This window comes from Eptatretus burgeri, chromosome 4 (assembly GCF_056783735.1).
Source record: "Eptatretus burgeri isolate ZD-2024b chromosome 4, Ebu_testis_v1, whole genome shotgun sequence".
NCBI lineage: Eukaryota > Metazoa > Chordata > Myxini > Myxiniformes > Myxinidae > Eptatretus > Eptatretus burgeri.
The window spans coordinates 78,707,121-78,732,290 of record NC_140964.1 but is presented as its reverse complement, the minus strand read 5'-3'; the positions used below and the strand labels follow the sequence as shown (position 1 = coordinate 78,732,290).

The 25,170-nt window shown below is 43.2% G+C and overlaps 1 protein-coding gene across 3 annotated transcripts in view; it reads left to right on the top strand.

The window, feature by feature from the left end:
• The first annotated feature begins 11,712 nt into the window (after nt 1-11,712).
• The window catches only part of CABP7 (calcium binding protein 7), a 71,584-nt gene continuing 58,126 nt past the window's right edge, over nt 11,713-25,170 (top strand). The window contains exon 1 of one of the 3 annotated variants that reach the window (XM_085878878.1): nt 11,713-12,408. The gene's annotated coding sequence lies outside the window, so the exon portion shown is untranslated. The remainder of the gene's footprint in view (nt 12,409-25,170) is intronic. The other 2 variants (XM_085878877.1, XM_085878876.1) reach the window with 2 other exon arrangements.

The window sequence follows — 25,170 nt, the reverse complement described above, 5'->3', positions numbered from 1 at the left end:
TGCCGACGTAACAAAAAGTGTGTCTAAAACGTTGGGGCACGTCGAATACGGTATGGGTAAGTTTGGTATGCGCGAGTAGAACGCTAAATACGCTATCATAAGACGTAGTAAGTAGAGTACGTCAAGAAATTTTAAACATGTTCAAAATTTTACGACGTACTCGGCGTATGACACACGTTCTGCATGCGATGGGGATAAGTTTTACACACGATATGTGGACGCTTACACACGTCCACAAAGGCTACTTATAAGCTACTCATAAGTCGAAACACGTCGCGGTAATGTCTTTTTTACGCGAAACTTATTTCTAACTTATGTTTGACGTGCTTTGAACCAATTCTTTACGTAGTCCCAACACACATCGACGTATGTAGACGTATTCCAATGACGTCTTCGGGTCGACAAAAAAAAAAAAATGAATGTGTTTCTAGCTTACAACTGCCATATAAAGACGTGTTCCCAGCGGTTTTGGGAATTGGTATATAAAAATGGTGTTCATAAAAGGGGAACCCAACAGTGTTTTCGAGTTCCTTTTTGAGTCGATGTCCATGTCAGCAGTAACAGTATCAGTATCAGTATCAGTATCAGTATCAGTATCAGTATTAGTATTAGTAGTAGTTTGTTCATGTTGGCAGTAGTAGGTGGGTGTGAGGGGGAGGGTGTGGGTTATGATGGATCGTCCTTGCGTCCGCGTGTCCACGGGTAGGTTCATAGGCTGCCACTCAACGATTTAAATGGCTGCATCTCCACTATTGAAAGTAGACGCTTGCGCTCAACAATTTGAATTTTTTTACACTCAACGACTTTTAAACGGTACCACTCAGATAGTTTCATTGTTTACAATGAACGATTTAAATTGCTGTCACTCGCCTTTGTTTTGTTTTTTTGTTTTTGACGCTGGGGTTTTGAAATTTGAAGCGTTTCTTCTGAACGTGTTAAAACGCTCAAACTCGACTATTTTAAATAGACGCTGCCGATGGACAATTGGAATCATAGCCAAGCTAGACATCGAAGTGTGAACATCCTCGTCATGCTGAAGAAAAGTTTGAAGAATGCTGCAAATAAGTGTCCTGGCCGTGGCCGTGGACGCTGACGCAAGGACGATCCATTATACCGACGTCTTTCAGCCTATGAGTAACTTAAAAGTAACGTCTGTCGACGTGTGGCAACGATCGCGTAACGTGCCAACAACACGTTAATCATAGGTTAGAAATAAGTTTCGGGTACGCTAAACATTACCTCGGCGTGTCTCAACTTATGATTAACTTACAAGTAGCATGTGTTGACGTCTGTCAACGATCGCAGACCGTGCCTACAACTTGTGGCCAGCGTAGCGGAACGTGTAAGTCATACGCCGGCATACGTCGTGAAATTTCAAGCATGAAAAAATTTGAGGACAACCGAAAAGTACAACGTTTAAAGCCAATGTACAACGACGTATGGCAACATACTACGACGTATGCCAGCGTGCTCTCAATGTTATCAAAACTTACCCATAACGTATTCAACGTGTACCAGCGTTTTAGAAAAAAAATTCAAAAATCGGCATACGTTGGCTAAAACGTCAAGGTATGACCGGGCCTTTAGCACTGACAATTTGATGAATTCACCCAAACGTTTCACTGCCTTTTTCAAGCCTCACGGCCTTTTCAAAGGCCCTCCTCAGATAGAAAGTTTGCTTTAGCAAATTATTCCTGGGTATATTCAGGATAGAGTGGGGGGTGGGGGGAGTTGGTTCTATTTCATTGGCATATTATATAAGGGAGGGTAGAGAGTTAATTATTTTCATTGCCACATTCAAGCAGAATGCAGTAAAGTACCTTGCAGGACTATAACTAAAGGCAGATTTTTGGGTTGACCTCGAATTTTTTTTAGGCAGGCAAATCAGATCCTTTTAAAGGCTTGAAAAATTCAAGATTACTCAAAATGTACATTTCCGAATAAATATCCCTCGTTCGTAAAGGCCCTGTCACACCATGATGATTTAGCCAACGTATGCCTGATGTATGCAAAATTGGGCTAAAACACCGGCACACGTCGAATACGTTATAGGTACGTTTGTATACGTTAAGAGCACGCTGAAAAACACTGCCATATGTCGTAGTACGCTGGCTTTCATCGTTGTACTTTGCGGTTGTCCTCAAATTTTAGCATGCTTGAAATTTTACGACGTATGCCAGCGTATGACTCACATGTTCCGCTATACTGGCCATAAGTTGTAGGCACGTTATGGGATCGTTGACACACGTCGACACACGTTACTTGTAAGTTACTCATAAGTCGAAACTCGTCGAGGTAATGATTAGCGTACCCAAAATTTATTATTTATAACCTATGAGTAACGTGTTGTTGGCACGTTACATGATCGTTGCACACACGTCGCGTTTTGCGATCGTTGACACACCAAGGCACGTTACTTGTAAGTTACTCATAAGTCAAAACACGTCGAGGTAATGCTTGGCGTACCCAAAACTTATTTCTAACCTATGAGTAACGTGCTTTGAACCTATGTGTAACGTACCTCCAACGCATATTGATGTATGTAGACATATTTGATTGACGTCTTCCGGACGACCACAGAACTTACTGAACGTGTTTCTAATTTACAGCTACCGTATAATGGCGTATTGGCAGCGTTTTTTTAGATAAAATAAAAAACAACAATAACTTCCGATATTTCATCACGTGCCGTTACGTCACGTCTGATTGCCTCTTCAGTTTGCTCATGTCTTATTCTTAGTTCCTCCTCTGTGAATATTTTCTGTTTGAGGATATTGTCCTGTCGACTTCGAAACTTAAAAGCAAATGTCCGAATATATTTTAAAATTTGTGATAGACTAAAAAATAATAATAATAATAAAAAAACAACAACTTCAGATATTTAGTCACGTGCCTTCACGGAGCCAAGGAGAAAAAAAGAAAATAAGTTTCGGGTATGCTAAACATTACCTCGACGTGTTTCGACTTATGAGTAACTTAGAAGGAACTTGTGTCGACGTGTGTCAACGATCGCATATCGTACCTAGAACTTATTCCCAGCGTAGCGGAACGTGTGAGCCATACGGCGAGTACGTCGTAAAATTTTCAGCATGCTTGAAATTTCACGACGTACGAGACGTACCACGAAATATGACAGCGTACTTCATCGTTTTTCAGCGTGCTCTTAACGTATACACAACTTACCCATAACGTATTCGACGTGTGCCAGCGTTTTAGACACATTTTTCATAGGTCGGCATACGCTGGCTAAATCGTCAAGGTGTGACTGCGATGTTGACACTTCCAATTCTCAGGCGGTTATGATTTAAATCGGCGTGCGGCAGGTTTTTAACAGGCTACGCCACAAGTTCGTCGACAATACGTGCAGCGCGCTATGCCTAAGTTAAACTATCGTTGGGCATAGGTTGTGAACGCCGACAACAGGCTAAGCATTCGTTGGTATAAGTTATCGAAAGACAACGAAACGTTCTGTGCCCGTTACTAATATGTTATGCATACGACCAACACGTTATGAATACGACCAAAACTTAAAAAAAAAACATAAAAATTTCAGCGTACGCCAACGTTTAACTTACATTTTTTATACGTTGCCATTGCTGGCTAAATCGTCAAGGTGTGACAGCGCCTTAAAGAATAGAATAAGAGTAGAATTGACTTTATTGGTGAAAAAAGCAAAATTTACATGTTAATAGACCATATCTATAGGTATTCAGACTCGTATATTCCACAGACTCTGTTATGTAGGCCTGGCCTACCCAGAGTTATGGCCATGGTTACTTGTCAAACTAAACTCGATACCTGTCAGGTATAATGACAAGATGTCCTTAAATACCTCCAGCATTAACACTTTTTCGGACCTTTCTTCATTGAAGTGAAATAGTACCTGTATTTGTTTTAATCGGACTTCAGGGCAGCACTAAAATCTGAATTAAGGGTGATTCAGCACCCTTTATGTGAAATTCAGCTCCAGCACTGTGATAAAACATCATCTCAATGTGTGCCCATCAAAAGGATGGCTGTGGACCGTGTAATGAACCTGCACGTTTTGGCGATTCCGTTTGAGGTGTCATGCTCTGTCCTTGCATGGAGGAATGTATGGATGGCCAGAAATTGCCAAGTTCCCATTCCCAGTCGAACATACAATATGCTGGTGATGACAGGAGTCCTCATTAATCATTTCCATGTAAAAGCTCTTCTGTGAGTTTTAATCACAATAGAAGTAAAATCACTGCAGAGTATAAATGGGGTGTCATTTCCAAGTAAAGAGTGGCTTTTTAAAGATGTGTTCCATTTGGTGGTGGAGGCCAATACTCTTGACAGTAGCATTTCGGCATTCACAGCAAGTTATTGATACTTCAAGGCTAGAATTAAACCTGGACAGGAGAACTCCATCACAGAGTGCAGAAATGTCCACCTGAGAGCTGTGGGAAACAAATCCACACCAATGAGAGCAATGCAACAAAGAGTAATCCCCTCCACCACCAAGTCACTTTGTGTAGCATTCAAAAACTTCATTTGAATTATATTCCTTCAGCACTTCAGCCATTGGTCATGTCATTCTGTGAAAATACGAAATCTGTCTGGGGAGGAAGGGGTTAAATGTTGTAGATATATTGTATTGTGCAAAGGTTTGGGATATTCCCATAATCGTCACACTTTTTTTGGGGGGGGGGGGGGATAGCCATGACGTCACCCTGCGCATTCAAAGCAAACCTCGCGTTTCGAGAGGTTCCCCACGCAAACACATGTGCTCTACTCGTCGAAGTTTCACAAACACGCTCGCGGTGGAGAACCCATCCATTCCGAATCCGTTGTCCAGCCTACCTTTTGTCCGTCCGCGGGATCGGCAAATCCACTGCATGCGTTTCTGGACCGGGCTTCACTCGCGCAGCCACGCACGTTGCGGTCTGGTACGAAGCACGGCACGAACCTCGCACTCGCCGCTGGGAAAACCCGGCGCGGTCCTCAAAACATCTACGGCCGCTACTCGGCCTTTGTCCTTCACCTGTCGCCGTCGTCGTCTCCATTCCCTCCACGCGCTCAAACTCCCGCGTGTCACAAGACTCACACACTTCACCATTACACTCACTCTCGGAGATGCGGCTGCGTGCTCCCTCATGCCCGCCGTCATTTCCCTCACTTACAGCGACCTCACACATGCTGTACCTCTCACGCTCGGCCGTTCACGGCAGGCATGCCATTTCCCTCGCACACGTGGTTCCACTCACACACGGCCTTCCACTCGCACAGGGGGCTCACTCACACAATGCGTGCTGGAAAGCATGCATCTCCACACACTCGCAAACACACACACCTGAACAACCACACTGGGGATTCGCGCCATCACTAGGGGTCCCGGGGTCTCCATACCCCCCAAGCTGCACGTGCACCCGTCCACAGCACTCGCCCCCTCTAACTCGCTTGACACAACCGAACCCACCTGGTTGCGATCAGCTTCAAGGGAGCATAGCGTCTCCCTCCATTCCTGAAGGAGGCTATCCGGCTGCTTGCACCGGGTCACGACACAGTCCGCCAGCTCGCCCCCATTAAGCCTCGCTAACTCCATGTGTGTGTGCTCGTCTTTCACCCCGTCTTTATCGTGTAATCTCTCCTCGATTTTTTCTATCTCCCGAGTCTCTATACATTTTATTTCTTTTATCTCTTCGTGTTTATTAGTTTCTTCCTGGATCTTCGTCTCTTTTGATTTTTCGGACGTCGTCACCTTGTGTCTCGTCTTACACGTTTCAGTCAACCGGGCTCCCGTTGTTATTTCCACAGTCTCCATTTTCAGGGTTTGCCCTAATTGTTGTTTCATCCGATGAGTGATGTCAATCAAGTCCTGCACCACTAACATTATTCCCTGTGGTGCTGTCACTCAGCCCACCTCATTGTGCTGTTCTACTTCCTGGCTCCTTTTGAGTCATTCATCCTCTCGGAGCTTTTTGAGTTGTTTGTTCTCTTTCCGGAGTTTTTCCATCTCTGTGGACTCAAATTTTGCTCTCCCCTCGAGCTGGTTAATTTCAAACTCGTATAGTTTTTGTTTTCTCTCCCACTGTTTCTTATGCTTTTTAGCCTCCAATCTCATCGTTTCTTTCAATTGGCTCATTTCCTTCTTGTGTTTCATTCGCTGTTCTTTCACTACTCTTCCTTGTTTCCTCTCCTGTCCTTCCTTCTCCATTTTCGTGGTTTGCTTCATTTGGTCAATTTCCCTTTTGTGTTTCATTCGCTGTTCTTTGTCTATCTTCTTGCACTCCAGCCTTGCCTTTTCTTTCAATTGGTCAACCTCAAATTCATGTTCTTTTTGTTTTCTATCCCATTGTTCCTCTTGTTCTTCCCTCTCCAATCTCGTTGTCTCCTTCAAATGACTGATTTCTCCTTCCTGCTTCATTCCTTGCTCCTTCAATTTCTCCTCATACTCCAACCTATTTTTTTCCTTTTGTCGTTCAGTTTCAAATTCATACTCTTTTTGTTTTCTATTCCACTGTCTTTCCTGTTCCTCATTCTGCAATCTTGTTATTTCCTTCAATGCCTGATTTCTTTCTCCTGTCTCATTCCTTGTTCTTTGTGTTCTTTATTCCACTGTCTTTCTTGTTCCTCATTCTGCAATCTCGTGGTTTCCTTCAGTTGGCTGATTTCCTTCTCCTGTCTCATTCCTTGTTCTTTCAGGACTCTTTCTTGCTCCTCATTCTTTAATCTGGCCTTCGCTTCCAGCTGTTCGATCTGCGCAGTGTGGTTCCTTAATGTTTCATTCTCTGCTGTCGTTCTCTCTATCCCTCAACATTCCCAACTCGTTTTGTAATTCCGTCTCTTTGTTTTGGTGTTTCTGTAACTCAGAAGCTTTCTTTTCTAATTCCTTGCTCATCTCCGCACACTCCAACCTTGCTTTGGCTTCCAACTGTTTGATCTGTACAGTGTGTTTCCTCAACATTTCATTTTCCGCTCTCTTCCTCTCCTCTTTTAACATCCTTAGTTCGTTTTGTAATCCTCTCTCTTTGGTTTCGTGTTTCAGTATCTCAGAAGTTTTTTTCCAATAGTTTCTCTTCCAATTTGCATGCTTCTTCCCTCTTTTCCGCACAACTTTCCCATGCTTCCCTCCTCATTCCGTCCATTTTCTTCCCGTATTCCTTTAGTTCTTCCTGCCATTCCTTTTCTTCTTTTATCGTCTTTTCTCGTCTTTCTCTTTTCCGATTGCCTTCTTCTACCTCCTCCTTCAGTTGTCTCACTTCGAAATCGTGTACCCGTTTTTCCTCCTCCAACTTTGCACTCCATTCTTCTTCCAAGTTCTTTCTATCCTGGGAATTACTAATTTGCTCTTCCTCTATTCTTTCGTTCAGTTCGTTCTTCTCTTGTTCCAGATTTTTCTCTCCTCTTTTTATCGTCTCTTCTCGGATTTCTATTATCTTTTTGCCTGATCTTACCTCTTCCTTCAGTTTTTTTAATTCCAAGTCGTGTTCACCTTTTTCCTTTTCCAGCTTTTTTTTTCCGTTCTTTCTCCAGAGATTTCTCTCCTCTTTTTATCGTCTCTTCTAGGCTTTCTCTTTTCCGATTGCCTTCGTCTACCTCTCCCTTCAGTTTTTTTAATTCCAAATCGTGTTCGCATTTTTCCTTTTCTAGCTTTGGTTGCCTTTGTTCTTCCTCCCTCCTTTCTTCCTGTACATCGGCCCATCGTTGTGACTCCATTCGCACGTAATCCTCATGAACCCTGTCTATGTGCCACCGTGCCCCGTCCAATTCAAAGGAAAACGAATGCAATTCCCCTATACAGTTGTCACCATTTCTCCACCGCTGCAAGGACTTCGACACTTGTCTCCGAAGCCGGTCAATGCATGCTCCGGCATCCTGCCATGCCTGCCATGGTGCCTGCCGCGACCACGTGGTCTGAAGCGGTGGCTGAAAGCACTCTCCTCGTGTCGTGCCATTCGTTGCGCTAAAAATAGCCGCCTGCTCTGTGCCGCGCCGAGGTGCGATCGCGCCGCCATTGTGCGACTCCGTTTGCCGGCAAAGTCCATGCTCAGTATATGGGGTTGAGCTCCCCCGTGGATTAAAATTACAAAAGGAACCGTCCCCGGCCATGGATTCTACATTACAAGACATACCTATGCCACCCGGCACCCGTTCGCCTTGAAAAGCAATCTTATTTCACGGAATAATTAATTTTTTTTAATTGCTCATAATTTGGGGGAACGGGGGGGGGGGTCGCTTCGCACACCCCTGGTCCGATTCCGTGAATTTAGTTGGAGGCGGGATGGATTTTAATCCCACTCCCGGACACCAGTGTGACGAATTCTGGCCCGCCTGGCGTGCGATCGGCCGCGTACCTCTAATGGCAGCCACGTCGCCCACCGGACGGACAATTCAGTGGTGACGCTCCTGGAACTACCGCCGGGAGCCAGTCACGGGTGGGGGTTTAACCTCACCACAACCCAGTCCGCATTCTACCCGCGCGAAATAGGGTGAATCGCCGAATGTCGATATACCTAAATGCCCGCGTGGGTAACCTACCGAGGGGTTGCACCACGCCGCAGGTCGGCTTAGGACACGAACCGCTTAAGCGGTTCGTTCCGTGCTACAGGGATAACCGAGCGGTGTTATCACCGACGTCGACGGTTCAGATTATTTATCGGGTGTTTAAAACCCACTACCAATCATTCCACGATTCAAGATGGCACTTTCACAAGAGGGGAAGGACGCAACGAACGGGAAACATTTCACAAGCACATTTATTACACATATAACACAAACCAGCAAGGGCAGTCATGCAATATGTACAGCAAGAAATGAAAGACGTTGCGACCGACAAGAGCATTAAATGTACAGGCACTTTAAACAGGTTTACTTAACGGACTGGCGCCACAAACACACATACAAAAGCCCAAAGAAAAGAAAACCTCCCTTCTGCGGCCGGTGAACCCTCTCCGGCACTCTCCTCGTCCGCACGCGCAGGTCCACCACAGACCGCCTGCGGCGCCGCCCGTCCGCGTCTCCGAGGCGTCGCCCGGACTCGCCACCGGCCCGCTACTTCACCGAGTTTTTTGTTACTTGGTGAAATTTTTTTTTGCCAAGTCACTACTGAGTTCATTTGTTTGTTTGTTCTGATTTTTTGAAATGAGTAGAGGAAATCGGAAATAGGATTGGATACTATTGAGGAAATAGAAGCGGAATACCTGGGAATACACCTAGGACTGCTTTGCAAAAGCAAACGTTCTATCCGAGGAAGGCCTTGAAAAAGGCTGTTAAAGCCTTGACAATATGAAACGGAAGGAACAAAATAAGTAACGAATTTACATTAAATATTGCAATGGGACGAACCAGCAACAAATTGACGAACCCATCCATCCATCTTTCCATCGGAACCATATTCTGTGCAGAGCGTTGGTGCTGCCTAAGCAGTCTCCTTGGCTATTGGGTACAATCCTGGACGGGTCGCCACTCCGACACAGGATACCAGCAAGCTGGCACTCATTTTGCTGACCTCGGAAGAATGACAGGCAGAGTCAACCACACCTGGTATGAATTCGACAGCAAAGGGGATTTTAACTCAGGATCCTCGGATCCCAAGCCCAGCACCAGGCATAAATTGACGAATGGTGCACACAAAACAGGATGAATCTGGTTCGGAAAACTCAGCCTTAGTGTTGTGCAAATGAGCAGCTGCAGATTTCACCATCCACATGGAAAGTCCCCGAACCAGAAGTTGTCTTTAAAAGTCTGTCTTTGAGCTAGATATCTCAAAAAAGTTTTATTGACGGATTCAGACGAAATTTGTTGGACAGGTTGGTTGTGTGATGAGGACGAATCAATTGGAATTTGGTGTAGTTTCGGATCCGCATCTGATCGTTTTTAAAGTGATTCTTCACCATTGAGAGATAAAGCGAAAAACAATATATAGCATGATATCTCAAAAGGTTGTGGACGGATTATGACAAAACTTGGTGGATGAGTTGGGTAGGTGATAAAAACAAGCTGATTAAATTTTTGTTAAGGTCCGGATGTAGATCCAGCCTATCAATGGGATGCAAAATGTAAACTATTCAGCCTGGCATAAGTATTCACTCTACCGAGTGTTATGCTAGTTTAATAATGCAACTCTCGTGGCACATGGTTATATGAGCTGAAAGAGAATATTTATGGTATTTACGGGAATTTCTTGCTTTTACTGCCCGTCTTAAACTGGCACTCCAGCTAGTATAGACAATAAGAATAAACAAACATTTGAGGAAGAAATAAATGATGGGATTGAAGAACAAGGAAGGGTTGACGGAATCATTGCGGTGGGGAAGATCCACGCTTATCATAAACAGAAACGGGTTCGCCTCCTTAAAACTATGCCTTAAACACACAGACACACACAAGAGGATATAAAGACAGTGGGGAAGGGAAATGAAAGGAAGATGGGTGTACGTAATACTGTTGGAGTGTTGGAGAGTGGGGGGGGGGAGTGGGTGAGGTGTCCAGCACGTCGTGTCTCATGGGAACACGAGTTGAAAGCTCCTGGCTCAAGGTCTCTGTTGAGGTGCTACGACTCAGTTCATGAGGCGACTTTCCCAGCTATGGGTGAATGACACTGCTATTTCTTCTCCACAGCCAAGTTCTTCGCCACAGTTCTCCATGAACTACTCTGTCTTCCTTTCTGCAGCGTCAATCTTCTCTCTGCTCCATTCAACCATTTATCTCCATTCCCTGAGAACTCCAAATCTCATTGGTACAAACATGCACAAACCAACTGATGATGTCACAAAGACTACATCATGCGCCGTGAAGACTTAGCCGTTATCTTTCCAGCCAAACCTTCGAACTGCAAACCCCCTTGGCCAAACTGTGCACAAATCAGCCAAGGTACACAACATCTCATACTGTGTAATGAGTCGGTTCACAAACAACTGCACAGAAGTGAATACTTCAAAAAGGGTGGTTATTGGAGAGCAGATAGCACATTTAATAGTGAAGCAACACAAATGAATTAAGGGAATGATGCTGCTAATTGAATGAAACAGCTAATCTAACACACACTTTAGGAGGTAGCTAACTAATCTAATTAAATATCCTTTCCCTTTGGCCATTTTTGTTGCACTATACTGCATATATGTGTCAATTACTACTACTACTACTACTACCTTAAACGCCCATAATTATCACCACCTTTTGTTGTGGGATTGGCTGAGGCATTTTTTGGTCGAAGTGTTTCATGAACCGGCAGGCCAAGCCAAACGATGTTCGACTGTGGCAGGAATTTGTAATTTGTTTTGGGTGCTGCGTACAACTCACCTACTCTTCAACAAAGACGAAAGACACCATGGGATCTTTAACATCCATCAATTAATGCTGACAGACAGGATATCCAGCATAACATTAATCCGAGGGACGGTGGCACGGTACACACATTGATGCTTCGCACTACCTGTGAAGCATCAGGGTGACAGTTGATAGCTGTACCGTGATTCAAACCCAGGCGAGATAGCTTGGAGGCGAGTGCACTCTATCGAAGTATGTAATCCTGATATATATATATATATATATATATATATATATATATATATATATATATATATATATATATATATATATATATATATATATATATATATATATATATATATATATATATATATATATATAGTTTTGATGCGAGTCGAATGCGCCGCTTGCTTTTCTGAATGTTGAGAGCTTGTTTGGGCGATTCCATGAGCAGCGGCATATGTTGTGACCTATAATCGTAGACCAGTGTACAGAGTGAGCAGCGGAGCGGGTTCTCAGGACGACAAGGCTCCGTGCATACAGAACAGCATCACCGAGCCGAGGAGCACGAGAAAACGGCGAGCCGTGCAGTCGTCGTGTCCTCACGGACTCCAGTCCACACGTTGGAGGGCGCAAGGTGCTGCGGCACAGACGATGTGGACCCGGGGACAATGAAGGAAGCTTGTGGTGGCCGAATGTGACAGCACGACGATATATTCTTGATGTTTGAGCGCCTGGGTAAGAGAATTAAAGCCCTTCGAGAGACAGAGGGAGAAGAAGAAACAAGAGACATTAGAGCGGTGTCTGCGTGGTGAATACAGAACAGCGCGGGGAAAGCGCCGCTCCCTCTGCTCGGGACTTCACGGCCACTGACTGCTTCTTCGACCACAGCACGACGGGCCAAGAACGAAACCTCGGCGACCTTCGAATAACGTGGCACGGGAATCACCAAAGACGCCATGAGGTCACCTCAGGGAGTTGAGGCGCTTCCATGCATCTTGGAACTGTTGGCGGGCAGCGCGAGCACCACCACTCCTACCACCACCACAACAACAACCACAACGTGTCGTCGTTTTTCTCTCCGATAATCGTCGTTGTCCCTGGATACAAAGGCTCTTTTTCTCCTTGCGTCACTTCTCACCTCAGCGGTGGGAACGGTCACCTCACAAACAGGTGAGTGAAGCTGCGACAAGTGCGCCTTTTTCGTGCCTTCGTCCTGTATTCGATTGTAATTTTAAATCCCACCCGTTGTGTTCGAAGCCCTTTATTGTTATAAAACTAACGCTTTCGTTGTCAAGTTCGCGCATTCATTGCTGCGTATCTTCGTCTCGTCGAATCGACGGTTGAACGCTCCTCATAAAGCAGCGTTTATCGAAAGAGGAAGCACCTTCTTTCTGAGGCTTTTCCCGCCAAAAACGAGTTTGTTTTGCATCATCATCGCGTTTTGCATTTATGGCTAACTGTTTAGTTGTTGTTTTCCTCAGAATATAATCGATTAGACCCCCCCCCTCCCTTTCCCCCACTTTGTGCTATCATTTCCATCGAGACAAGATGCAATATTCTTCTTCACCATCAGTTAATAGTGACGTGTTTTTGGTGATTGTCCATCATGATTCATGACCCACTAAATGTGAATTGTTTATTAGCTTTACTATTCCTAATCATATCGATCCGTTGAATGTTTTTTGGACACATAATTATTGGTTTCTTTGCATCGCAGTGACTTAATTACGCACCGTATGCAATTCCTCCAATTAAAGTCTTCATTACATCTGAAGTCAGCCATGACCCATACTATGGAGGTGGTGTGGGGTTTCGCGAAACCACAAAATGACATTTCTAAACCACTAAACGACCTGGGACACCACCACAGACAATGCTTGTTTCGCGTCTTCGTACGTAATATGTGTATAAACTCATGGCGATTCATCTCGCCGTGTCGTCAGACTCACCTCGCGTTTCAAAATGAGATCATTTCTTCCTTTGTTGGATTTCGATTCACCACTTTCGAAATGGTGTCACCAAAGGTCTCCCGGTACGATTCGGTCTCGTCGTCTGTCCCCACCCATCCCTCCTCTTCCTGGAAATTTCTCGAGCAATAAGCCAGGGGTCGTCTATTTAGTACGTTCCTACCTGGAAGGTGAAAAAAGTAATTTCACGTATTAGAGAGATAACAGGAGAGTTAAGAGAGTTCATAGAACAACTAGACACCGTGCAGTCTTGATAAAAAGGTCATGGGAAGGGTCTTTTAAACTCTTGCCTTGCGTTTCTGAGCAATACACACGCACACGCACACGCACACGCACACGCACACGCACACGCACACGCACACGCACACGCACACGCACACGCACACGCACACACACACACACACACACATATATCCTTTGAACCACCATTTTGTCTGAATCTCGATCTTCCTCAACGCAGAGTGCGTGAGAATAAAACTTAATTGGTCGAGGTGGCGTTAAATGGCGTAATCCTTTTCCAAGTACTGCCTGACGGAAGGTTTTTGAAAGTGCCAAAAAGGCGATTGTGTTCTACTGTTGAAGTCCAGAATACAATTCAAGTGAAATAATAAAAGACTAGAAAAATAACAAAACAAACTTTTTTCAGAAGTTTACCGCCGTTGAAGCAACGTCTTTTACACCACCATATTTGACACATTTAGTTCTTCACGCCAGTTGTTTGTGTCCTTTATGACGTCCTTAAAAATAGTAAGTTTCCTGCTTTGAATGGTTTTCAATTTTGTTTGACTGCCAGACAGGCAGAGTTAAAAATAACAAAGTAATAATAATGATAACTTGAACTGCCACTTTATAACTGCTGGCAGTGATGACCGGGTACCCAGACGTCCGCCTTTGGTACAACGTGAGACTTTCTGTAGATGATAGTTTCAAAGTTTCGCTTCGATAGGGTGAGTGGTTCCAGGGAAAACATTATTTAACAGTGATACAAATACAGCCCTGCTTCGATACAGCGCGGGACTGACAAGTTACGAACCGGGTAGCATAAAGTGTTCAATCTAGTTATTACATATGCAGTTAGCCCTTTTTCCTGGGAACATTGTCGGTATCAATTGAATTGCAATTCCTGTACCCTCAAACACGTGCAGGTGCAGCCAAGTGAGCCTTCTGGGAAAAGCAAATCTAAAAGTTCTCAGATTCAAATAATTAAATAATTCTGGCTGCCAAACAAGGTGGCTGATTGGGTTGAAAATTTAAACCTATGTTTCACTTGTCGGCTAGATAATAATTTTGAAGTTTCACATATATTGACACAGCGGTTCCAGAGTAAATATTACTTAATATTTCCCCTTCACTCCAACATGGCTGCCAAACCATTGGGCCAATTGCATTGAAATTTCAACCCTTCATTCCACATGACTGTTCCATCATATGTCTGAAGTTTCACATTTATTGATGTAGTAGTTCCAGAGTAAACATTAATTAATTTTTTCCTTCAATGCAATATGGCTGCCAAACGATGCATCGTCCATCAAAAAAGGGGGGGGGGAGAACTTTTTGTTCGTCATGGAGAGGCGGTCATACATGTAGGTTTTCGCCTTGATCTGTTCAGCTGTATCAGAGAAGAAGACTTTTAAAGTTATTAATTTTCGATCCAATATGGCTGCCGTCCCATGTGACCTATTACAACATAAATTTAATTCTCCCTCTAATGGGGTAGTGGATCATGCGTGTTAAGTTTTGTGTTGATCAGACAAGGTGCGTTTTTCTATCCAAGATGGAGGCCCAATCATGTGACTTGTGACATCATAATTTTTAGCATCTATGCAGACATCGTTGTTTATGATAGTTGCCAAGTTTCACTTCGATAGGATAAGTGGTTCCAGAGAAAACATTATTTAATATTTTTCATGAATTCAACATGGCTGCCAAACCATGTAACCGATCAATTATGCATTACCAAACTTATATTCTCTACCCTTGAGCAATACACTTCTGAAGTTTCCCCTTGATCTGCCAAGCCGTTCTGTAGAAGATTTTTGAAGGTTTTAGGGTAAATTCAATATGGCCACCAAACCATGTGACATACCTATCAATGAGAAATTAACAAACTTGTGAAAGGATGTCTTGGGGAAAGTGTATGTGAAGTTTTGCCTCAATCTGTCCAGCCGTTCTGGAGAAGATTTTTAAAATTTATTAATTTTCAATCCAAGATGGCTGACAAACCATGTGACCTATGACATCATAAATTTAAATTCTGCCTCCAATGGTGTAGTGGAACACGTGTGTGAAGTTTCGTGTTAATCTGATAAGGTGCGTTTTTCTATCCAAGATGGCCACCAAACCATGTGACTTGTGATGTCATAATTTTTACCATGTATGCACACATGATGGAAGATGACAGTTGCAAATTTTCGCTTCAATAGATTAAGCAGTTCCAGAGAAAACATTATTTAATATTTTTCTTAAATCCAACATGGCTGCCAAACCATGTAATCGATCAATTATGCATTACCAAACTTATATTCTCTACCCTTGAGCAATACACTTCTGAGGTTTCCCCTTGATCTGCCAAGCCATTCTGTAGAAGATTTTTGAAGGTTTTAGGGTAAATTCAATATGGCCACCAAACCATGTGACATACCTATCAATGAGAAATTAACAAACTTGTGAAAGGATGTCTTGGGGAAAGTGTATGTGAAGTTTTGCCTCAATCTGTCCAGCCGTTCTGGAGAAGATTTTTAAAATTTATTAATTTTCAATCCAAGATGGCTGACAAACCATGTGACCTATGACATCATAAATTTAAATTCTGCCTCCAATGGTGTAGTGGAACACGTGTGTGAAGTTTCGTGTTAATCTGATAAGGTGCGTTTTTCTATCCAAGATGGCCACCAAACCATGTGACTTGTGATGTCATAATTTTTACCATGTATGCACACATGATGGAAGATGACAGTTGCAAATTTTCGCTTCAATACATTAAGCAGTTCCAGAGAAAACATTATTTAATATTTTTCTTAAATCCAACATGGCTGCCAAACCATGTGACCTATCAATTATTCATTAACAAACTTATATCCCCTACGCGTGCAGAATAGACTTGTGAAGTTTCTCCTTGATCTGACCAGCCGTTCTGGAGAAGATGTTTGAAGTTTTTAAGGTCAATTCAATATGGCCACCAAACCATGTGACTTATCAATAAGAAATTAACAGACTTGTGAAAGGATGTCATGCGGAATGTGTGTGTAAAGTTTTGCCTCAATCTGTTCAGCCGTTCTGGAGAAGAAGATTTAAATTATTTTTTTTTTCAAAACAAGATGGCTGCCGAACCAAGTCACCGATGACGTCACAATAATTTTTTTCTATGGTGAATTGTTGTGTTGATGACGCTCAAGAAATTTCAGATTTTTCCCATGCAGCGTTCTACTTGACGAATTTTCACCGGGATACCGCTTCACCGATTGCGTCACGAAAAATCACCCGTGTTCCCCATGCGGAGTTCATTAAAATATATGAAGCAAAATTTTTTTTCCATTGCACGGTTTCAGAGATACAGAGGTCCAAAGTTTATCAGTTATTCCAGATGGTGCCCGAACCACGTGACCAGTGACGTCATAATTATCAATTAAATATGCTATCAAAAAAGATACATACTATGGTGAAAATTTCGTTTCGATCAGATTTACCGTTCCTGAGAAAATGATTTTTAAAGCGAAAAAGCCTGTAAATTGCCAGCGGAAAAAGAAAAATAAGAAACAAGCTGGGAGGCGACGATGGTTCGTGGGAATTATTGAGGAAGCTCTACCGTACAAACCTATCTCTTCCGTCAAAATTGACCAAATCAAATAGAATTTTTTATATGATGTACTTATGGACATTATGCACAGCTTCGAGGAAATGAAATTGCAAGAAAAAAAAATCAAGAAAAAAAATAAATAAAAAGTTCAAGTGGGCGTGGCTCCGCCCACAAGGGGCGTGGGATGCCCCTCATACAAAAAGACACAACTAGACCATGATATCTAGCTTGTGTCCAAGTTTCGTCAAGATCGCATTAAACGTCACGGAGCTATGCTCTGGAGAGAGTCACAAACAGACAGACAAGCCGGTAGGCGACATGGGTGGTCGACATAATTGCATACCAGTCATAGAGTTTTTGACGGATCGGGCTGAAAATTTTTGACAAAGAGGTTGATTATAGTGCGCATAAAAGCCTGGAAGCCTATTTTTGATTTTCGAAAAATAAATTTTTTTATGATTTTTCAAACATTTCAAAGTCCTGTTTCTAGGCAATGGTGGTGTCCATAGCAACGGTGCTCAAAAGCATAGAACTAGATCCTGGTATGAACCTACCTGTCAAGTTTCATCAAAATCGGTTGACTCCTCTGGCCTCCAGAGCTGTCCATTACATACAAACAAACAAACAAACAAATAAAAAAACCAATGTCACCCGCAGGGTGACCCGTATCTTGCTAAAAGGTGACCACGTGTGACATCTTTAAGGTCACACTGAGGTGAATATAGCTGCTATCCACCAAGAGCGACTCCTTAAGGAATATCTGCCTACGAGAGATTCCGATGAGAATCGTTCTACAGAGTAACCATGAAAAATATGCTTTTGCCTCATAACGTCACCAAATGATGTAATAATGTCTCAAGCTTGACATATCTAGAAAGCACTCATCAAGGTGTTCAATTTGAAGTACGACACGATATGGTTCCTAAAACTTGAAAATTTGACCTTGGGGTCAAATATGTTTGACCTGAGGCGCTAACTATGAAGGTCAAGGCCAATCGCCACCAAAAATTAATCAGCTGAGCGCCAGACCATAAACCATGAACTATATTCCCATGAAGTTTGAAGACAATCCGATCAAAATTACTCAAAAAATAAGGGTTTTGTCGACTCCCCTGATTTGCGACAAAGTGACCTTGACCTTTGACCTTGACCTTCAAAATTTTATGCGCTGAAAGGGACCTCTATAGGCCTCTGATATGCGAAGTTACAAAAATTTCCAATGATAACTGTGCTCTGCAGAGTGATTTATACGTGATTACAGACCAAAAAAAAAAAAAACATATGAAGATCAAGGCCAATCGCCACCAAAAATTAATCAGCTGAGCACCAGACCATGAACTATATTCCCATGAAGTTTGAAGACGATCCGATCAAAATTACTCAAAAAATAAGGGTTTCGTCGACTCCCCTGATTTGCGCCAAAGTGACCTTGACCTTTGACCTTGACCTTCAAAATTTTGTGCACTGAAAGGGACCTCTATAGGCCCCTGATATGCGAAGTTACAAAAATTTCCGATGATAACTGTGCTCTGCAGAATTTTTTATACGTGATTATAGACAAACAAACAAACAAAAAAAAAACATACAAGCTGACTAACATATCTTGCAAAAACTTCGTTTTGGCAAGATAACAAACAAAAAATGATGGTAAATAGACACCCGATTTTTGAAGGACTACCATTTGAAAAATAAAACCTAAATAAAAAATCGGCTCAAGTAAAATTTTCTAAATATCTCGAAGTGTTTAATTCCGAAGTCTCGTTTCTCCACATTCAAAACTGTGGGACAGGTATTGAAAATACCGTACACGGTTTTTCGGCTGCTGCATAGCAACGGGTGGTTGCCTAGCAACGAAACTCAAATGCGCACACTCCCAGCTCATATGGCACCTGTTCGCCAAGTTTCATCGAAATCGGTTTGCTGGTTTGTGCTGTGGAGCCTCACATTGCACACACACACACACACACACACACACACACACACACACACACACACACACACACACACACACACACACACACACACACACACACACACACACACACACACACACACACACACACACACACACACACAAAACCTGACAATCAGGGTACTCCAGCGACCACCCAACAGACACAACGAAAATAGTGGTCACTGCTGGTGCCAGCGAACCAATAAACAGAACAAAAACAATAGGTTACTCAGTCCATTAGACTGGGTACCCTAATAATCACACCCGTGTGTGAAGGTAGCGGTACAGTTTGGCATTTCCTTCTCATGATGCAAGGCAGCGAGAGCTACTTGTGTCAATTAAGCGTCTGCACTGCTAAAAAAAAAAAAATTGACAGACGGCTGGATGGACAGACCAAATATTGAAGTGGCTACCCAGCTCAAAAATTACGTCACTCCTCTGTGCGCATGCACTCTGGATGACATTCCGTACAACTTGCCAAATTCACAACCAAAGTACTGCTCAACTGCAGGTTATTTTTCCGGTTCGTGTCCTCCAGGATTGAAAATATAACATTCAATTGAAATTAAATCGTTCTTCGTTTATAGTCTGACAGAATGAAACAATTGTTTAACTCCACTTTGGGCAATGCGCGCATGGGGTAAATGTGAGAGTAGGAGGAAGAAGATTTTATTTATTTGTTAACACCACAGGGGAAGAGTTGAGTCCAAAATCAAGAGCCCCCCCTCCCCCACCCCGGGTAAAAAAGCAAGGAAAGAATATGGGAAAATGCTGTAATTAGACGAGATCTACATGATTGATTCGTGACCTGAATTGTTGCAATTTATAAAAGTCGGGAACACTGCTGTGGAGGCTGCTTTAAAGACGCAGTACAGGAGAAGGAGTGGTAATGGTGATTGGTATGGAGGTAAGGGAGGGTAGTACAAAGAGGATGGGTGTTATGAACAGAGTGAAGAGGAGGAGACACCAAAACAGCTCGAAAGCACTGACTGTGGTAGAAGTGGTAGACGAGGTACAGGGAAGTCACTGCTTGACGGTGGGCCAAAGATCGGAGATGGCTCGACTCAGACAGCCTTGGCTTGGATGCGATCCAAAATACCAACGACTGATGGAAGAGTGCCACCCAAACCATGGGAATAATAGTACTCCATCACCAGTCTGACTTGGGATTTGTAGAGGATGAGAAGCTGATGAAGTACTGTGAGTTCTGAAGAGGAAACCAAGATTATTGGAGGCAGATTTGGCGATATTGAGGATGTGAGGCTGCCAAGAGAGATTTCTAGAGATGATGACACTGAGCATATCAACAGAGGAAGTGAGTGTTGGACATGAGAAAAGGAGGGGTGGCTGTGTTGATCTTGGTGGATATAATGAGGGTTTGAGTCTGACTGATTGAAGGAGACAAGGTTGGCGCAGCCCCATTGGAGGATGAGATTGAGATCACGACTGATCGAGACAACAGTTGAAAGGTGATCAGCAACAAGGGATTGGGAGATGTACTGGGATTTGTAACTGTAGGAGGCGTGGAGGGTGGAGTTGTCAGAAAATGAATTGGCAGGGTTGTTTGTAGCTGTGAAGAGGTCTTTGATGAAAAGAAGAAAGAGAGACGGTGGGATGACAGAACCTTGACGAACGCCAGAATTAATGTGTTGGGGGTCAGCGGTGACACCATCAATGCAGCGAAAGATGGATGGCTAAGCAAGGAAGTTGTAAAACCACGAGATCAGCAAAGACTGAATACCATACATTGGGAGCTTCACTCAGAGCCCTTTGTGCCAGACTCTGTCAAAGGCTTTGCTGGTGTCCAATGCAACAACTCGACTTTCTCAAGTGCTCAAGCGCTGAAGAAAATTTGTTGGCAATGCAGGCCAAGAGGTCCACCAGTGGACCTTGCTTTGCGGAAGCCATATTAGTGGTCATGGAAGACAGATAAAAAGGAGATGAGTAATAATTTAATAAACAATAATCGAAAATCAGACGACCTTTGCACGCACGCACGCACGCACACACGTGCACACGCACACACACACATGTAAATGAGGAGATTTTTGGTGCTAGCAGCGATGAGCACGGCAGGCAGGCTGGCGTAGAGTAATACAGTACATTGACGTCACAGCTGCAGGTGGGCCGAATGGGCAAAAGGGGCAAACGTGGAGTAGTTGAATGTGAGCCCATCACATGCCAGGCAGAATAACTCAGTCTCCTCCTGCTGCAGAGGTGAGACAGTTCAGTGACTCGGATAGGCCGGCCAATCATGCCTGGCTGATGCAGATAATGGACAGCACCGCTCATCAATCTGTGCTCACCATCCTCACAGCCAGTTATGGACCTGCTGGCCAAAAAGGCTCTGCCATTCTCCTCCAGACCTTGTTCGAGGACAAAATGGATATTTTCAGCTCATGTGCCTCTGATTGTTTGCCATCCTCACTCACATGGCTTTACCTGGTTACCAAAACCATGGAGGAATGTGAAAGCACAACGACATAACCAAACTGTTCACTAATTATTATGGACAGTGTTCTAACTCCATCAACAGATAACTTAACCTTACCAACAAGCACTTAATACACGTTCAAAATGTTCTAAGACTACGTGATTAAGGCCTTCAATCCAACAACTGACAACCCCACCCCCAGCACACACACAAAATGCCGATTACACACACACACACACACACACACACACACACACACACACACACACACACACACACACACAAACACACACACACACACACACACACACACACACACACACACAGTCAAAAGTTCACTGGGAGCACAACCGAGAGGAAGTCTTCAGAGGAACATCCCCCTGTCAAAGAGTGTTTTGGCCCTTAACTTCCTTACACTCTCTTGGGGGACACGCTATAAAAACAAAAAAGGAACGTCTTTCGATTGGTAGTATCTCTTGATGACCGATTCCTGTCTTTGTGCTTTCCACTTTACTTTTCCCATTATTGTTATTTTGAGAGGGGGAGAGATTAGAACCATACACTTTGAAAAGGAGCCACACTCTAATCAAGTCAGGGAAGCTTGATAATCAGGGAAGTATTTAACTAATGACAAGTCACAGACTTCTCTTTTAAACCAGAGCCACACTGACGCCTCTTCAGCAGCAAATAACCACTCCTTCAAAACTCTCATTCTGTCTCTACTCGTCAGGTCGAGCTTTTTACAAGGGTACACGGATAGGCTGACCAACCAGCTAATCCCCTTACTCCAATTTCCACATTAAAGAAGTCAATAGCATAGCCTTATTTGTGCATCTGTCATCAGTCACTCATATGTGCTGCTTTTAACTTCAACAGCTTCCGACATTCTACTAAAATGGTACTGTGAACTCAATGAGTATGATGCACATGCTCAACTCTGATTGAAGGACATTATCTGGTCTTTGACCTGTCTCAGCGATAATCCCAGGAAATGTATTCTTACCGGGTAGATCAGCCTATATTTTTCAATCATTCACATCACGGAACACTGTACGACGAGATTACTCTTTGTGGGTGCTTCGATTTTCCATTGGTTTATTTATTTCTTTTAAAAACCTGCTTGAACTAAATTGCAGTAATTCACATTTTCCTTGACTGGGATAGGTGTGTCACTATGGGTACATTTTACTGTGTCTATGGTTCTTGCGATACATTTGAGTACCCGATTATGCCTCCAAGTATAACGCCCTTTTGCTATGGCAAACTTACATATGGACAGCATATGCTCTAATGTTTCATTGCTACTACAACGTTTACATTGAGCATCATCCTTACTTTTCAACAAAGGAGATTGGCCTCTTCGGGTAGTTGATCGTAAATGGACCAAATGAAAAAACTCATTCACAAAGGTGACATGTGCCATAAGTCATTCCTTGTTAGAGACCTTTGTAAACAGCCTCCCAGGTTGTCCACTGCCCTTGCTGACTCAATTGGACAGCCTTATGGAGCCATTTGTCATTTCCTTCTTTATGAAATTTCACAAGCGTCAAGTTCGTTTTCTGACGATTGCTTTCTTTTCACCACCAAACACACATAGACTCGATCAGTCCCAGATCTTTCTGATCAACTTGAGCAGCTCCTATAATCTCCCTTGTCTTCAGGGAGTTTTGAGAGCTTTCAACTGCTTTGTGGGCACTCCATTTTGACCAATTATTCGTCCTGGTTGTGCTTTATGGATGAATTAATCCCTACAATTTTCGAGAGAAAGGAGCTGTTTACATTTGGCCATTTTGAATTCCTCTGTCAAGGATCTTATCGGGAGTACGAACATCACTTTCTTGACATACAATGCATGTGTTACTAATCCGGGAGGAAAATCAAGCCATTTTCACATGTGTTAATTAAACTTCTTCTCGAGTCTCTCAAAAGTTGACAAGGTGAACTCATACATTTGAAGTGGCCACAACAATTTTGGGGATCCACATCAATTGTAGTATCCACACTTTGAATCTACCTTGCAACCATGTCTTGTCTATTTGAGCGAGATCATGAAGAGCTTCTTGAACAACTGTCAAGTAAAATGTGTCCTTTAGAGGAATTGTCATAGCAACGTCCAAAGCTCTTATTAAGTTGTTCAAATGATGTTGGAATTTTATGACCTGCTACTTTAGAGCATATCGCAACATAATTTTTCCCTTAAATGATCGAGACCGAACACGATTTTGACGGTCTGAAATTAATACGACACCAAGTGACAGCATTTATGTACCAAAACAAGCTCTTCTGACCTGATAAACACAACATGGCATGAAACAGCATGCGCACTGCACACCACTTCACTTCCATTCCAGATGGCTTCTGCGTGCCACACTCGAGTCTACTTTAAAGACTGAGGATTTTGAAGGTCACAAGTGAAGGACAGTGGAGCCGCCGACCATGGTTTCACCCTTTTTATGGGCTCATCAGGATGACATACAACACAATAGTTTACTTGTGACCATGCAAACCTAGTCGTTTAAATAATGCATGAAACTTCCCAGATTGATCGAGCAGCAAGGCACAGGTCTCGTCCAATAACAGCCGAAGCTGTGCAAAACATGAGCAATAATGGCCATCTTCCACACGAGCAACAATGTCTCTGTCTGGCCTGTCTCACTGCACATCAACCAGGAAGGAGGTGGGATTACGGTCGGGTGTAATAATAAACCAAAACAAGCCATGCTCATCCGATGAAGGCAAGAAGGCAATAAAAGCCATGTGCATATTTCACGCAGCATCAGCGGTTATGGGACGCGATCTGTAACTTTCTGCTCCATCAAGCTGGGAGGTTCAATACATAGTGTATCTATGCGCCCACGCACACACACGCACGCACGTACGCACACACTCTCTCTCTGACCCCCAACCCCCCCCCAAAAAAAAAACATTTACAGTGCCTGTAGAATTGTGTAGATTATAGAAAGTCTACACCCTCATTCAAAATTTTCACCTTTTGGTGCCTTATAGCCTGGAATGAAATTGCATTAAATCAGACTTTTTCCACTTTTATTTACACATTATAATCCAAAACTTCCAAGTGAAAAACAAATTCTACAAATTTCAGAAAATTAATGAAAAATATAAAACTAGAATATCTTGTTTGGATAAGTGTCTTGGATAGAATATCTTGGTTGGTTGGACCCCTGCGTTAATACATGGTGGAAGCACCTTTGCAGCAACTACAGCTGTGAGTTCATTGGGATCGAGCTCTACCAACTTTTCACACCTTGATTGGGCAATATTTGCCCATTATTCTGTGCAAAACTGTTCAAGCTAAGTCAACTGCATGGGGAGTGTTGATGGACAGCAATTTTCAAGTCCTGCCATAGATTTTCAATCGGATTTACGTCAGGGCTCTGAATGGACCACTCAAGGACATTTATATTTTTGTTCCTTAGCCACTCCAGTGTAGCTTTGGCTGTGTGCTTCGGGTCGTTGTTATGCTGAAAGGTGAACTTCCATCCCAATTTCAGCTTTCTTGCAGGGGGCAGCAAGTTTTCCTGCAGGATTTTTCTGTATTTTGTTCCATCCATTTTCCCTTCCATCCTGACAGGTGCCCCAGTTCCTGCTGATGAGAAACATCCCCATAACATGATGCTGCCACCACCATACTTCACATTAGGGATGGTGTTCTTTGGGTGATGTGCTGTGTTGTGTTTGCACCAAAAGTAATGTTTTGCATTTAGGCCAAAAGTTCCATCTTGGTTTCCTCAGACCACAAAACTTTTTTCCACATGGCTTC